Source organism: Pimephales promelas, chromosome 7, assembly GCF_988280905.1.
Source record: "Pimephales promelas chromosome 7, fPimPro1.hap1.1, whole genome shotgun sequence".
Classification (NCBI taxonomy): domain Eukaryota; kingdom Metazoa; phylum Chordata; class Actinopteri; order Cypriniformes; family Leuciscidae; genus Pimephales; species Pimephales promelas.
Window position 1 is genome coordinate 17947771 of NC_142775.1, and position 15044 is coordinate 17962814.

Below are 15044 nucleotides of genomic sequence, written 5' to 3' on the forward strand. Positions count from 1 at the left end.
GCAATTAGAATCCATTTTAATCACTGACGCTGTCTACACTTTATTCAGTACACACATGCTGCCTGTTCACTTTCAGCCCATTCTCAACCCCAATGCGTCACCTAACTGACGTTTCTGCATTTGGACATGCTTCAATATCTGACGCTTTAGGCGCCCTTCAGCGTCATTTAGATGACGCCCTAGGATCGCGTGTAATCCTACCCCCACCCCAGACCTAAACCTAACCGCGTCATCTACCTGACGTTTTCCTTTAGCGTCAGTTCAACCCGATCTCACGTCCAAGTCGTACGAATTCGACGAATGATTAAAAAGTGGCTAATTCGTAACAATTCATACGACCTCACTCGTACGAATTAATACGATTTTGCTAAATCGTACATATTTTACGAATTGGCAAATTCGTATGAATTCGTACGAATGACCTACCCCTGACCCCGCCCCTAAACATAACCATCACGTGGGTTTAGACAAATCGTACGAATTAGTACGAGTGAGGTCGTATGAATTGTTACGAATTAGCCACTTTTTAATCATGCGTCGAATTCGTACGAATTGGTCGTGAGATAGTGTTGGTCAGTTACATGACCCCGTAGGATTGCGTCATGTAACTGACGCTAAAGGGCGCCCAAAGCGTCAAATATTGAAGCATGGTCAAAGGTGACGCCTTGGGGTGAGAATGTGTTGTGACTTTCTGACGTTCTCGACTCCCCTGAGTCCTCCAACTAAAGAAATAAAATACAAGAGTAAATGGAAGTGTATAAAGGACTGTTCGCTTTGATGTGTCCTGTTTAAACAGCTCATTTGCTCACAGAGACTTCAGAGGGATAGCATCAGGAACAGGTGGATGATTTATTTTGAATGGCATCATGAATTGCGATGGAGGATTATACGTTTATTCAGAGAATGTGACTGCAGATTGTTTTGTGAACAAGGCAGTGTCATGGAGAGTTTGCAAAGAAACTTTTGTTGACAGATGAAGCTGTCAGAGCTCTTGGATCTGACAGCAGCTGTCGCAAACGGTACAATTTTATAATGCTTTGTCTGTAAATGACAGATTTTTCCCCCATATATATGTTTGTTTCTTTGTTTTTTGTGTGCAAAAAACATTATAAGTGAACCAAAAGTAACTTGAACATAATCCATGTCATGACCTCTTAAATCTTTTTTAAAAACCCTTTTTCATTGATTTGAACACAATCATCCATTTAAGAGTCTCAGCTTGAAGAATCTTGTTTAAATGAAAAAAAAGAGGAATAAAGATATTTGATTCAGTCTGTATACTGTATATGTATTCTAATTTTTTAATATTTAATATATGTACGGTATATGTTAAAACATCAGTATTTTTTGTCTTGGTTTAGTTAAAATGTTTATCATCCAAAAATATCAATATTTTTGAGAAGCGATTACTGTATATTGTGGAAATGTATACCTTGTTGTAAGGATGCTTAGATATTTTCATTAAAAAAATAATACAAACCCAACTGATATTGAATGTTTTAGACACCTGCACCAGCTAAGGTATATTATTGTGGATAAGCCTAATTTTTCCCCATTACTGTCTATAAATTCTATCTGCATATTGACAGAATGAGTGCTCTGCCAACATATAATTCCTGCCTCTTGTCCATAGTCATATGAATGCATTTGAATATTCTTTCAGTCTCGCTCTCTAAAATAGTCCAATTAACATCTCGGAAAAGAAATGACAAATTGAAACGCACACACCCACTTCAGCTTAATGCACAGCAGTGAAAGTAAAGCTGTATAACTGCCGGTGTCCGGTTCTAATAGAGCACTTGTTGTCTATATGGTCTCTCGAATAGACAAGTTCATATTTTATAACCTCTTTGCGGCTGGTTAGTTTTAAAAGGGTGAGGACACGGAGAGTTTGACTCCAATATATTTTCCCACAAATGGGAATTTAAAAAAAAATCCAGCTCCTACCCTCCACGTACAGTAATATAAACTGCTTCATTGTAATATTTCAGAGTTGATGGAAATACTGATTGATATGTTTGGGGGCATCTATACACATTTGTTCAGAGTTTTTTGTTTTCGCCTCAACAGTGGTTTGATCTCTGATTGAGTTCTCAACAAAGGCATATGTTTTCCGTACACTGACATTTCATTGAGTCCTCGCACTTTTAAAAGAGTGCACTGTTGATGAGTGTTAAAGGACTTGTTTGATGAGGTGCATACGGAAAACAGTACACATTTTGAGGTGACCTATTTCTGATTTAATGGAGTGAGTAATCAATCCAATAACAGGGTGAGCATTGTGAGGTCATGAATTACAATTTCACATCCAACATGACAAATCTTAACCGGATCATGTCTCAAAACAGATTATTTTGCTGTAAGACAAGCCCTAGCTTGTCTTACAGCAAAAAAAAAACAGTATCACACTTTTATTTTAGTTTATTTTATTTAATTATTTATAAAAACATTTTTATAAAACATTTTAGATATTTGTATAATATAAATTGAAATAAATGAATAGAAAGTAATCTGATTGTGCCTGATTAAGAGATTCTTGCTTGAAACACCTCTTGTTGGTGAAAATAAACTCTGAGAGCAACAGTATGCCAACTGGTTTGGGCTTTTTCATTGATTATTTTGGTAATTTTCATTACTGTTTTTTTTTTCCCGCATAACCATAATTGAGATGTGAAAAACTGGGAAAAAAAGAGGATAAAACTAAACTATGTGTGGGCTGACTGTGGTAGGCTGCTCAGGTGACGGCATTTTAAAGTAGGCAGTTAATGTGAGTGTGTGTGTGTGGTGTGGGGGGTGTGCTGGGGGCCGGCTTACAGAGCCGTGTAGGCAGGAAACCTTCCCTGCTCACACACGCTTTCCATGCAGCCATGGGGGTGGAGAGATGCTATAGTTAAACCCAAGGCAGGCTGTGGATACAACAGACCAGAGTGACACTCGTAGAGAACGGCAAAAGCTGCAGCCTCAAACACACACACACGCGCACACACATAGAACAGCAGATCTTAACAGGATACTGCAGTCAGTAACAGGCACATGAGCACTGGAGGAAATGGAGTGACAAGAAAAAGGAAGACACACATCACACAGTGCCATGTGTGCAGGACAGGTATGATTCTTTTGAAGATCAACTTTTTTTGCACAAAAGTAAATGTTTGGAGTTTATCGACATTATCTAAATTTCAGGCTCAGACTCTTTCATGCTAAAAATGTGGTCAATTTCAACTCCTCATGAATAGAAAAGAAGCGCCTCACTGTTTGCAGTGCACTGCAGTGAGAGTGGATCCTCTGGGCTGTTGAAAGACGAACTGTAATTGTTTTCTCTGTGCTGAGTGAGTGTATCTAGAATGGAATGCAATGGACAGAAATGCAGCTTTTCTCTTTGTTCTCCGCAGTTAAAGAGAGATAATAAAGGGATCGTGCACACCTATCTGCTTCTTCCCAAACTGCTTAAACTTGCCAGCAGGAGCTTGGCTGATGCCATTATCTTGCGTATTTGTTTGTGTTGTATCCCATTCCGTACAAAACCAGATCAGAGCTATCACGAGAAACTTATTGTGTTGGAGCATGTGTGTGGGTGGATATGTGTGTGTGCACATGAGGAGCACATGAGTGTGTGTGGGTGTTTGGATATAGGTATTTGTGTGGGAGGGTGTAGCTCGATGTGTGTGGGTGATCAAGTGCGTGTGTTTTCAAGTGAAGAGTGTGTATGTGAAATATTCCACTAAGGGCATACAATTTGCAGATGGCAGAGGTGCCTGTCAAACCCAAGCATTCCTGTGCTGCTCTCTGAAGCGCTGCTCAACGAATGCCCTGAATTTCAGATGAAACGTGAAGACAAAAGCCAGGGGGACATTTAAGAGGGTTTAGCTCAGACGGATCCCTGGGAATCAATCCCCCTCACTGCAGAGGGAAAATCCAGCGCTCGGGCTTGTATTTCAGGTTCAGCTGGAGACGGTTGCTGCCTGCCGCCGAGGGGCTTTCCCAAAATGAGGCACAACCGGGAGGGGATACAAAGAGACCCACCTGTGGTGCAGTTAGAATCGCACTGTCTGCTGGGAGCGTCAAGTGTCTTGCTGTTGTTTCCCCACTGGGTTGGTGATATTTTTCATTTCCAGTTCACTGATTGATGCACTGATGAATTTAAATGGTGTGGTCTGAGAGGTGGTCTCATTCCATCCTTACAAATGACAAACAAAGAGGGACGTTTCTATGGATGTGCTGCTTGCGAGCGGCTTTTACGTTCAAACTCGAGCGTAGAGTAGCTAATAGAAGACTTAGTGAGCACAGATTCACTCGTTCACTCGCACACTACAGATGTTCACTGGAAAAATCTCTGCAGGCTGCGTCAACGAAAAAGCAAACTTATATCAATTATGGACACAATAAAACAATTTATTTGTTCACAGTAGATTCATTTTACACAGGTTTTAACTGATGGAAGTATTCCCAAATCTGGTTAATTTTAAACCTTGCACACCGACTAGTATAGATTCCGTTAGCGATAAGGGCTGATTGGTTTGAAATGATTTAACCTTTCGGAATTGATTTACTTGATTTGAGGTATTTCAACACCCCGTCAAACGAAATAATTTAATTAGTTGATCCTATGTATTAATTGTTCGCAATTTGTCACATCTAAACGTTTCATATCTCTTTTTGAAGACAGCTTTGACATAAACATTCGTTTTGTTTGTCTACATTGGAAATCAATTCTATAGGTCACAGAATGAGGAAAGAGGTGAAAGTTCACCTGAAGTCCTTTAATACGCCATTGCATTTAGGAATGTGGGGTCATTGTTTATTTTAGCAAGGAAATGCTACTTTTGCATTGTATGATGTATTGGCAATCCATCCTGCATAGATCCTACGTGAGAATCTAAGATCAAAGAATTACATGCAAAATGGTCAGTGATGAAGAATAGGGACATATCAACTAAATATATAACAGGAGTGGTTATTCATTACAATATATCTGGTCAAACTAAACAAAGGCAGCATGTCCTTTAGACTATGGTTAAACAAATTTCAGTCACAGCCGACTGAAGCCGCAGATGATTGAAGCTACTTGTCAGGATAAGACTGAGAGAATGCATTTAGGTATTGTAGCCATTGTCTGCATTTTAAGCCAAGCACAACCACAGAAACAATATAGTTCTGCATCTTTGATTCTTATTTTAATTCTGCACTCTCCCATATCTTAACATTCATAAATAGTATAGCATAGATTCATTATCATGTGATGCGAGGGGGGGTTGTATTTGCCAGTGGATTTCACCTGATCCACAAATGTATTCACCGCCAAATATTACAGCTGGCATAATTCTGTGTCCAAATTTTACTTCTCATTAACCAGAAAAGCTTTAGATGTGTCAACTGTGCTAACCAGCGTGCACTACAGAAATATTGAGTTGAAATTGTGTTTATTTCATTTTTTTATTATTGGAAAAGGATTAGATGCTTTTTATTAATTTGTCTGTGACAAACAAGAAATATACATTTGTAATTATTTAGCAGGAGTAGGCTATTTGTGTTCACGTGTTAAAAAAGAATATCCCTCTTCAACCCCATCTTTTCAGATTTTGAAAATAATTTGGATTATTTGAAAGCACACTAGTTAATGTTAGGATACAGCGAATAAATTATCCAGAGCTTTGTTCTCACTCTTTGTCTGCGTTGCTTGTCTTATTTGGCTAAAGCAGCTGTGAAACTGATATTTAAAATGTTTCCATACCAGTAAAGGCTCATACTGTGCTGTGTGTGAGAGCAGGGCTGAAGAGACATGCTGCGCAGGTTATGTTTTCATATTTTTCTGTGTGCAGATGTGCTCACACTGATTAGAACGGAACAATATACATTACATTTTTACTGCAAAATCATTAATATTCATTTCAAATAAGCATTTAATAATAATCACATTTCTTAATTCAAAACACAGATTTATTTATTGAAGCATGATCTAATTCTATGATGGATTAGTGTGATTGATTCCACCTTTCTTCATTCAAAGTTTAATTTTGTGTGCATGTTAGCTTTTTGGATATCTACAAGAATTTATCCTTAAAAATCATAGAAATAGGTTTCTGAAACCCTGTGAAATGATCAGTTGTGCCAATTTCCCCAAGTTCATCATCTGATCATCCTTCCTTTGAAAGCTTTAGCTGCTGAGATGCCATGAAAGAGAGTGGAAAAAAAACGAGACATTTCATCATATATGCCAATCTGGCACTTTGGAAATTTTATGTAAATCAATGGGCACCTCCCACAGCTGTTGTATTTCCCCCATGCATCCTTTCTGCATTCGGGACAAGGACTGAAGAAGGGAGTTCATGGTCTGTTGTGAATGAGATGATGTGGTCAGTTAGGTGAACTCCCATTGTACTTCTTTCCTGCTCTTACTCTCTGGTGAAACCCCGGGTGTCTACTGTAAAAACAACTCTGCGTCGAAAGAGAGAGGGAAAGCAAAGGGGGAACCAACTTGTACACAAAACTCAGTGGTTTCCCATGCACCAGCAACTAAATGAGTGAACGCATATATTACTCATTTGTCAACATGCAAATTTCTGGCATCTGGCATGCACTGCAGTTGAAATTGTGTGTTAGGAAAGTAATGAAGGCTCTTTACATTTCCATTGCCATTGATTGGGTCTTAAATTCTCTTGTATCCTTTAGGATATTTCAAACCGTATATATTCTGAATTAATGACACAATTTCCTTGACAAACCACCAGATGAGAAACTGATTTCTAAACAATTCTATTCAGCGTTAACTCAATTAAAGACATTAATCTTCAATAAACAAATTTCAGATTCCACAGAAATGCAAGTCTATTGCAAAGCACCTAAATACACATGAAAGCTAATTTTGACTACAGTATGCCTAAATGTGAATCAATCAATTGAAAGCCCTTGTTAACTTCCTTCTCAATTAATTAAAGTCTGTATTGTGTTGAATTAATTTTATTGAAATAAACATTCTTCAGTTTATGCCAATGTGGCATGTAAAAACTTCAGAACAGTAGGCTAATGTCATGTTTACTATAATGTTAAAATAATGGTTATTTAATGGTTCCTTGCAGTAGCCTATAAAAGGAACTTCTTCATATCAAGAACCATTTTCACTGTGGTTCTTGTGTTGTCTGCATGGTCTTTGGAAATCAAAAAACTCCTGAGGTTTTAAGTTCTTCAGAATAGCGTATTGGATTCATCTTTAAAATGGAGATTCCATGAACTGCTGGGGATACCAGAAAAAAGGTTGGGAATTCCATCATTTTCAATAAACATTTCAATAGGCCTATCAACAAAAGTTTGGATACAAGTTCGTGAAAGTCCACATAAATAGACGCTCACGAATAGTCGCGTTCGCCTGAGCTGGTAACCATAGCAACAGTAGAGTTCGAGAATCGACAGCGGTTACTTGACTCGGTAATCGCCTGTTACGTCGACAAAACAATTACTTTATCATTAGGCTAATTAATAAAAAGTAACAACTTTTAATCATTCATTTATATATATTCCAAACATAGGCTATTTGTTTTTAAAAGTACACAATTTAAGACAACTGACCTAATGCGCGAGAGACGCTAGAGACGAACCTCAGCAGCAGATTGTGCAGCAAAGAAATTACACACAGGAAGTCTAATGACAAATCCCCGAAAGTCAAAAGTCACTGAATAATTCGTACATTGTACATACACAGATGTTGTTCTGTTTTTTTTTTTTTTTGTAGTGGAATTTTATAAATGTATCCAGTGGCCACGGGCTTTATTTTAATTTTAATTTTTTTTTTCCTCTTTTCTTTTTTTACACAGTTATGTTCGACATGAAGAACAACAAAATGTTGGCAATTCCCCTTTGAATTTACTGTTGAAATCTTTCATCTGCATAAAAGAAGACGCAGCTGTTTTACCCCTTTCTGTTCTCAGAAACATCAACATGCAAGTTCAACATAGACATATGATGTCATCTCAGCTTATAACTTTCGCCTTTTTACTCAAAAGTCTATTTTTGACTTAATATTATATGCTTGCATGTAGTGCGTTATATCCCGGTTATATCCGCGCGCGAAGGGACGGCCCCGGCAGAGGGGGATTTCTGAACTGAATGCTGGTGGTGAAGTCAGCAGTGTTCATGTGAATGGGGTAGCAATGTTATTTCCAAGCCATTCGGTATTGGTGCACAACGTGAAAAGGCGGCCGGCGCGAAAAAAGGAAATGACAAGCAGATTAACCCAGCCAACATGTATATGTGGGCCCCACATGGTTTATGCTTGGGCTACGTGGGTACCAAGTGGGTATGGTCCCAAAATGGGCATCTTTTCTGGGGCCCACTTGGGTCAGCTACGTCGGTCCCACATGGGCAAAAATAGGTGGGCTCCCTATGTGGGTCCTAGTTGGGTCACTAATGGGAAATGAGGGCATGGGCTCAAAATGGGGAACACAAATGGGGCCCATTTGGGTTTATCAAATGGGTGAGACATTGGCAAATACAACCAGTCCCATATAGGCTGCCTGCGTGGGCCCAAGGTAGTACCCACATAGATAATCTCTATATGGGTTATGAATGGGAAAAATATATGGGGTCCACTTTCATAACCCATATGGGTCAGACATGGGCAAACACAATCAGTCCTATATAGGCTGCCTACATGAGCCCAATGTGGCACCCACGTTGGTAATCTCTATATGGGTTTTGAATGGGGCAATACATATGGGGCCCACATGGCCAAACTATATCGGACAGACATGTGCAAACACAATCAATCCCATATAAGCAACCTATATAGGCCCAAGATAGTTCCCTCATAGGTAATCTCTATATGGGTTCTGAATGGGAAAAACATATGGGGCCCACTTTGATAAACCGCATGGGTCAGACATGGGCAAACACAAACAGTCCCATTTAGGCTGCCTACATGGGCCCAAGGTAGGTCCCTCATAGGTAATCTCTATATGGGTTCTGAATGGGAAACACATATGGGGCCCACTTTGATAAACCGCATGGGTCAGACATGGGCAAACACAAACAGTCCCATATAGGCTGCCTACATGGGCCCAAGGTAGTTCCCTCATAAGTAATCTCTATATGGGTTCTGAATGTGAAAAATATATGGGGCCCATTTTGATAAACCGCATGGGTCAGATATGGGCAAACACAAACAGTCCCATATAGGCTGCCTACATGGGCCCAAGGTAGTTCCCTCATAGGTAATCTCTATGTGGGTTCTGAATGTGAAAAATATATGGGGCCCATTTTGATAAACCGCATGGGTCAGATATGGGCAAACACAAGCAGTCCCATATAGGCTGCCTACATGGGCCCAAGGTAGTTCCCTCATAGGTAATCTCTATATGGGTTCTGAATGTGAAAAATATATTGGGCCCATTTTGATAAACCGCATGGGTCAGATATGGGCAAACACAAGCAGTCCCATATAGGCTGCCTACATGGGCCCAAGGTAGTTCCCTCATAAGTAATCTCTATATGGGTTCTGAATGTGAAAAATATATGGGGCCCATTTTGATAAACCGCATGGGTCAGATATGGGCAAACACAAACAGTCCCATATAGGCTGCCTACATGGGCCCAAGGTAGTTCCCTCATAGGTAATCTCTATATGGGTTCTGAATGTGAAAAATATATGGGGCCCATTTTGATAAACCGCATGGGTCAGATATGGGCAAACACAAGCAGTCCCATATAGGCTGCCTACATGGGCCCAAGGTAGTTCCCTCATAGGTAATCTCTATATGGGTTCTGAATGTGAAAAATATATGGGGCCCATTTTGATAAACCGCATGGGTCAGATATGGGCAAACACAAGCAGTCCCATATAGGCTGCCTACATGGGCCCAAGGTAGTTCCCTCATAGGTAATCTCTATATGGGTTCTGAATGTGAAAAATATATGGGACCCATTTTGATAAACCGCATGGGTCAGATATGGGCAAACACAAACAGTCCCGTATAGGCTGCCTACATGGGCTCAAGGTAGTTCCCTCATAAGTAATCTCTATATGGGTTCTGAATGGGAAAAACATATGGGGCCCACTTTGATAAACTGCATGGGTCAGACATGGGCAAACACAAACAGTCCCATGTAGGATGCCTACATGGGCCCAAGGTAGTTCCCTCATAAGTAATCTCTATATGGGTTCTGAATGTGAAAAATATATGGGGCCCATTTTGATAAACCGCATGGGTCAGATATGGGCAAACACAAGCAGTCCCATATAGGCTGCCTACATGGGCCCAAGGTAGTTCCCTCATAGGTAATCTCTATATGGGTTCTGAATGTGAAAAATATATGGGGCCCATTTTGATAAACCGCATGGGTCAGATATGGGCAAACACAAACAGTCCCATATAGGCTGCCTACATGGGCCCAAGGTAGTTCCCTCATAGGTAATCTCTATATGGGTTCTGAATGTGAAAAATATATGGGGCCCATTTTGATAAACCGCATGGGTCAGATATGGGCAAACACAAGCAGTCCCATATAGGCTGCCTACATGGGCCCAAGGTAGTTCCCTCATAGGTAATCTCTATATGGGTTCTGAATGTGAAAAATATATGGGGCCCATTTTGATAAACCGCATGGGTCAGATATGGGCAAACACAAACAGTCCCGTATAGGCTGCCTACATGGGCTCAAGGTAGTTCCCTCATAAGTAATCTCTATATGGGTTCTGAATGGGAAAAACATATGGGGCCCACTTTGATAAACTGCATGGGTCAGACATGGGCAAACACAAACAGTCCCATGTAGGATGCCTACATGGGCCCAAGGTAGTTCCCTCATAAGTAATCTCTATATGGGTTCTGAATGTGAAAAATATATGGGGCCCATTTTGATAAACCGCATGGGTCAGATATGGGCAAACACAAACAGTCCCGTATAGGCTGCCTACATGGGCTCAAGGTAGTTCCCTCATAAGTAATCTCTATATGGGTTCTGAATGGGAAAAACATATGGGGCCCACTTTGATAAACTGCATGGGTCAGACATGGGCAAACACAAACAGTCCCATGTAGGATGCCTACATGGGCCCAAGGTAGTTCCCTCATAAGTAATCTCTATATGGGTTCTGAATGTGAAAAATATATGGGGCCCATTTTGATAAACCGCATGGGTCAGATATGGGCAAACACAAACAGTCCCATATAGGCTGCCTACATGGGCCCAAGGTAGTTCCCTCATAGGTAATCTCTATATGGGTTCTGAATGTGAAAAATATATGGGGCCCATTTTGATAAACCGCATGGGTCAGATATGGGCAAACACAAACAGTCCCATATAGGCTGCCTACATGGGCTCAAGGTAGTTCCCTCATAGGTAATCTCTATATGGGTTCTGAATGTGAAAAATATATGGGGCCCATTTTGATAAACCGCATGGGTCAGATATGGGCAAACACAAACAGTCCCGTATAGGCTGCCTACATGGGCTCAAGGTAGTTCCCTCATAAGTAATCTCTATATGGGTTCTGAATGGGAAAAACATATGGGGCCCACTTTGATAAACTGCATGGGTCAGACATGGGCAAACACAAACAGTCCCATGTAGGATGCCTACATGGGCCCAAGGTAGTTCCCTCATAAGTAATCTCTATATGGGTTCTGAATGTGAAAAATATATGGGGCCCATTTTGATAAACCGCATGGGTCAGATATGGGCAAACACAAACAGTCCCGTATAGGCTGCCTACATGGGCTCAAGGTAGTTCCCTCATAAGTAATCTCTATATGGGTTCTGAATGGGAAAAACATATGGGGCCCACTTTGATAAACTGCATGGGTCAGACATGGGCAAACACAAACAGTCCCATGTAGGATGCCTACATGGGCCCAAGGTAGTTCCCTCATAAGTAATCTCTATATGGGTTCTGAATGTGAAAAATATATGGGGCCCATTTTGATAAACCGCATGGGTCAGATATGGGCAAACACAAACAGTCCCATATAGGCTGCCTACATGGGCCCAAGGTAGTTCCCTCATAGGTAATCTCTATATGGGTTCTGAATGTGAAAAATATATGGGGCCCATTTTGATAAACCGCATGGGTCAGATATGGGCAAACACAAACAGTCCCATATAGGCTGCCTACATGGGCTCAAGGTAGTTCCCTCATAGGTAATCTCTATATGGGTTCTGAATGTGAAAAATATATGGGGCCCATTTTGATAAACCGCATGGGTCAGATATGGGCAAACACAAACAGTCCCATATAGGCTGCCTACATGGGCTCAAGGTAGTTCCCTCATAGGTAATCTCTATATGGGTTCTGAATGTGAAAAATATATGGGGCCCATTTTGATAAACCGCATGGGTCAGATATGGGCAAACACAAACAGTCCCGTATAGGCTGCCTACATGGGCTCAAGGTAGTTCCCTCATAAGTAATCTCTATATGGGTTCTGAATGGGAAAAACATATGGGGCCCACTTTGATAAACTGCATGGGTCAGACATGGGCAAACACAAACAGTCCCATGTAGGATGCCTACATGGGCCCAAGGTAGTTCCCTCATAAGTAATCTCTATATGGGTTCTGAATGTGAAAAATATATGGGGCCCATTTTGATAAACCGCATGGGTCAGATATGGGCAAACACAAACAGTCCCGTATAGGCTGCCTACATGGGCTCAAGGTAGTTCCCTCATAAGTAATCTCTATATGGGTTCTGAATGGGAAAAACATATGGGGCCCACTTTGATAAACTGCATGGGTCAGACATGGGCAAACACAAACAGTCCCATGTAGGATGCCTACATGGGCCCAAGGTAGTTCCCTCATAAGTAATCTCTATATGGGTTCTGAATGTGAAAAATATATGGGGCCCATTTTGATAAACCGCATGGGTCAGATATGGGCAAACACAAACAGTCCCATATAGGCTGCCTACATGGGCCCAAGGTAGTTCCCTCATAGGTAATCTCTATATGGGTTCTGAATGTGAAAAATATATGGAGCCCATTTTGATAAACCGCATGGGTCAGATATGGGCAAACACAAACAGTCCCATATAGGCTGCCTACATGGGCTCAAGGTAGTTCCCTCATAGGTAATCTCTATATGGGTTCTGAATGTGAAAAATATATGGGGCCCATTTTGATAAACCGCATGGGTCAGACATGGGCAAACACAAACAGTCCCATATAGGCTGCCTACATGGGCCCAAAGTAGTTTCCACATAAGTAATCTCTATATGGATCCTTAATGCGGAAATATATACAAGTATAATTGTGAATATAATGAACTATGGAATAAATATAAATTGTGCATCTGTAAATGACTTCATAAACTATACACTTGTAAAAAAAACATATCTGTGCAATCATTAAAACATTTATATACAGTATATTTATGATTTACAGTATAATCCTTGTTAAAATACCACTAACAGTTGACCATATTTAGTAGTGAGGAAATTTCACAAATTGACTTATTCCACAGGTGGAAACCTATCATGGTACCATGCTTGAATTCACTGAGCTCCTGAAAGCAACCTATGTTTTTACACATGTTTGTAGAAGCACCTGCATACCTAGGTGCTTGATTTTATACAACTGTGGCAATGGAAGTGATTGAAACACCCCCATTCAATAACTTGGATGGGTGTCCCAATACTGTTGGCAATAGGATACAGTATAGGCCACGGCTCTTCAAATCCAGTCCTGGAGTGTTGGCGTTCAGCAGATATTAGTTCCAACCCTAATCATTGACACTAAATATTCAAAGTGTCAACTTTTAGTGGTTTAATTTTGTTACTGCAAACTTCTGAGTTACTGCAATATGCTTATCTCAATATAGTTATACAAATGGTTCAAAATATCCCGAAAATGGTCACTGTACAATATGAAGAACGGGTTACAGAAGCTACTTATCTATCAAAATATTCTAATGACTTGAGATGGCTAGAATAAATCAAACCCCTAGCATCAGCCAAATGCCCTTATTCAATGGAAATACTCAAGAGTTTTCTAGTCAGTCAGTTAGTGACAATGTAATTCTAGAGATTTTAAATATTGGGGTTAGGGTTAGGGTTTTGATTATTGAAAGAGACTCAGTCCAGATGATGAAATAGCCCAAGTAAAAAAAGTTAGAATGCAACATGCAGTGTTTGAAGGGAAAATCAAAACTAAATTCAAAAATCACATTTGCAGCGGGAGTACAGAATGCACACAATGTACACAAATGTAACATTTTAATGCTAAACAGTTGAATTTTTTTATCTGTTTGTTGAATCATGTCATGTCTTCGAGAAATCCATAACATTTAAATTATTATTATTTCTAATTATTAATTTCGAATTATTATTGTAGCATTTTATATTTTGATCAAAACACCACTTCAAAAATATAAATTTGTGTTGAAATAGAATCAGTATATTATTAACAATAATAAAAATAATGGATATAATTTCAATCTCAACAAGTGCAGAATAAACTTTTTTTGCTTTGTGCGATTTTGTTTGGGGGTTTACAATTTTGTGTGTGTGCCTAAAGTTTAGCTTGCAGGATTACATTTTTATTCACACACTTTCATAAAAACAGTAATCAAATAATATAGCCTACAAATTAAATTAAACACGGATTTCTTAAAAAAAAAAAAAAAAATCATTACCACTTTTTTTTTTTTTTTTTTTTAATCATTACCACTGAAACAATAGAGTGCCGAAGTGATGACGTCACTTTGTAGGACAACCCGGAAGCTAGCGGCGCATGGGTTCCCTCGGTAAAAAAGCAATGCATTTTCCCCATAGACTTTTGGAAAATCGCAAAAAATAAGATCTGTGTTTAACAGAGGGTTGTGACCCTTACACGTTTTGTCTAGCAAGATAATCTTTACAAGTTAATCCAAAATTTATATACATTTTGAAGTATATTTAAAGATTTTAAAAAACACAATCCGACACAATAAAGTTAAAAAAAAAAAAAAACACAAGCAGGTTATAATTGTGTGTTCTGTCATAGATCAAAACGTGAAAATATTTAGAGGCTCTGTTCACCAGAGACCTTATTTCAGGAGATTTAGCAAAAACCCAT

General features: G+C 39.7%; 1 long non-coding RNA gene across 2 annotated transcripts in view; it reads left to right on the top strand.

Annotated features, from left to right (window-relative positions):
• Positions 1-2895: 2895 nt before the first annotated feature.
• Positions 2896-15044, top strand: part of LOC120483004 (uncharacterized) — a 69887-nt gene continuing 57738 nt past the window's right edge. For both annotated transcript variants that reach the window (XR_005623522.2, XR_016169274.1), the window contains exon 1: positions 2896-3106. This is a non-coding gene — a long non-coding RNA (uncharacterized LOC120483004). The remainder of the gene's footprint in view (positions 3107-15044) is intronic.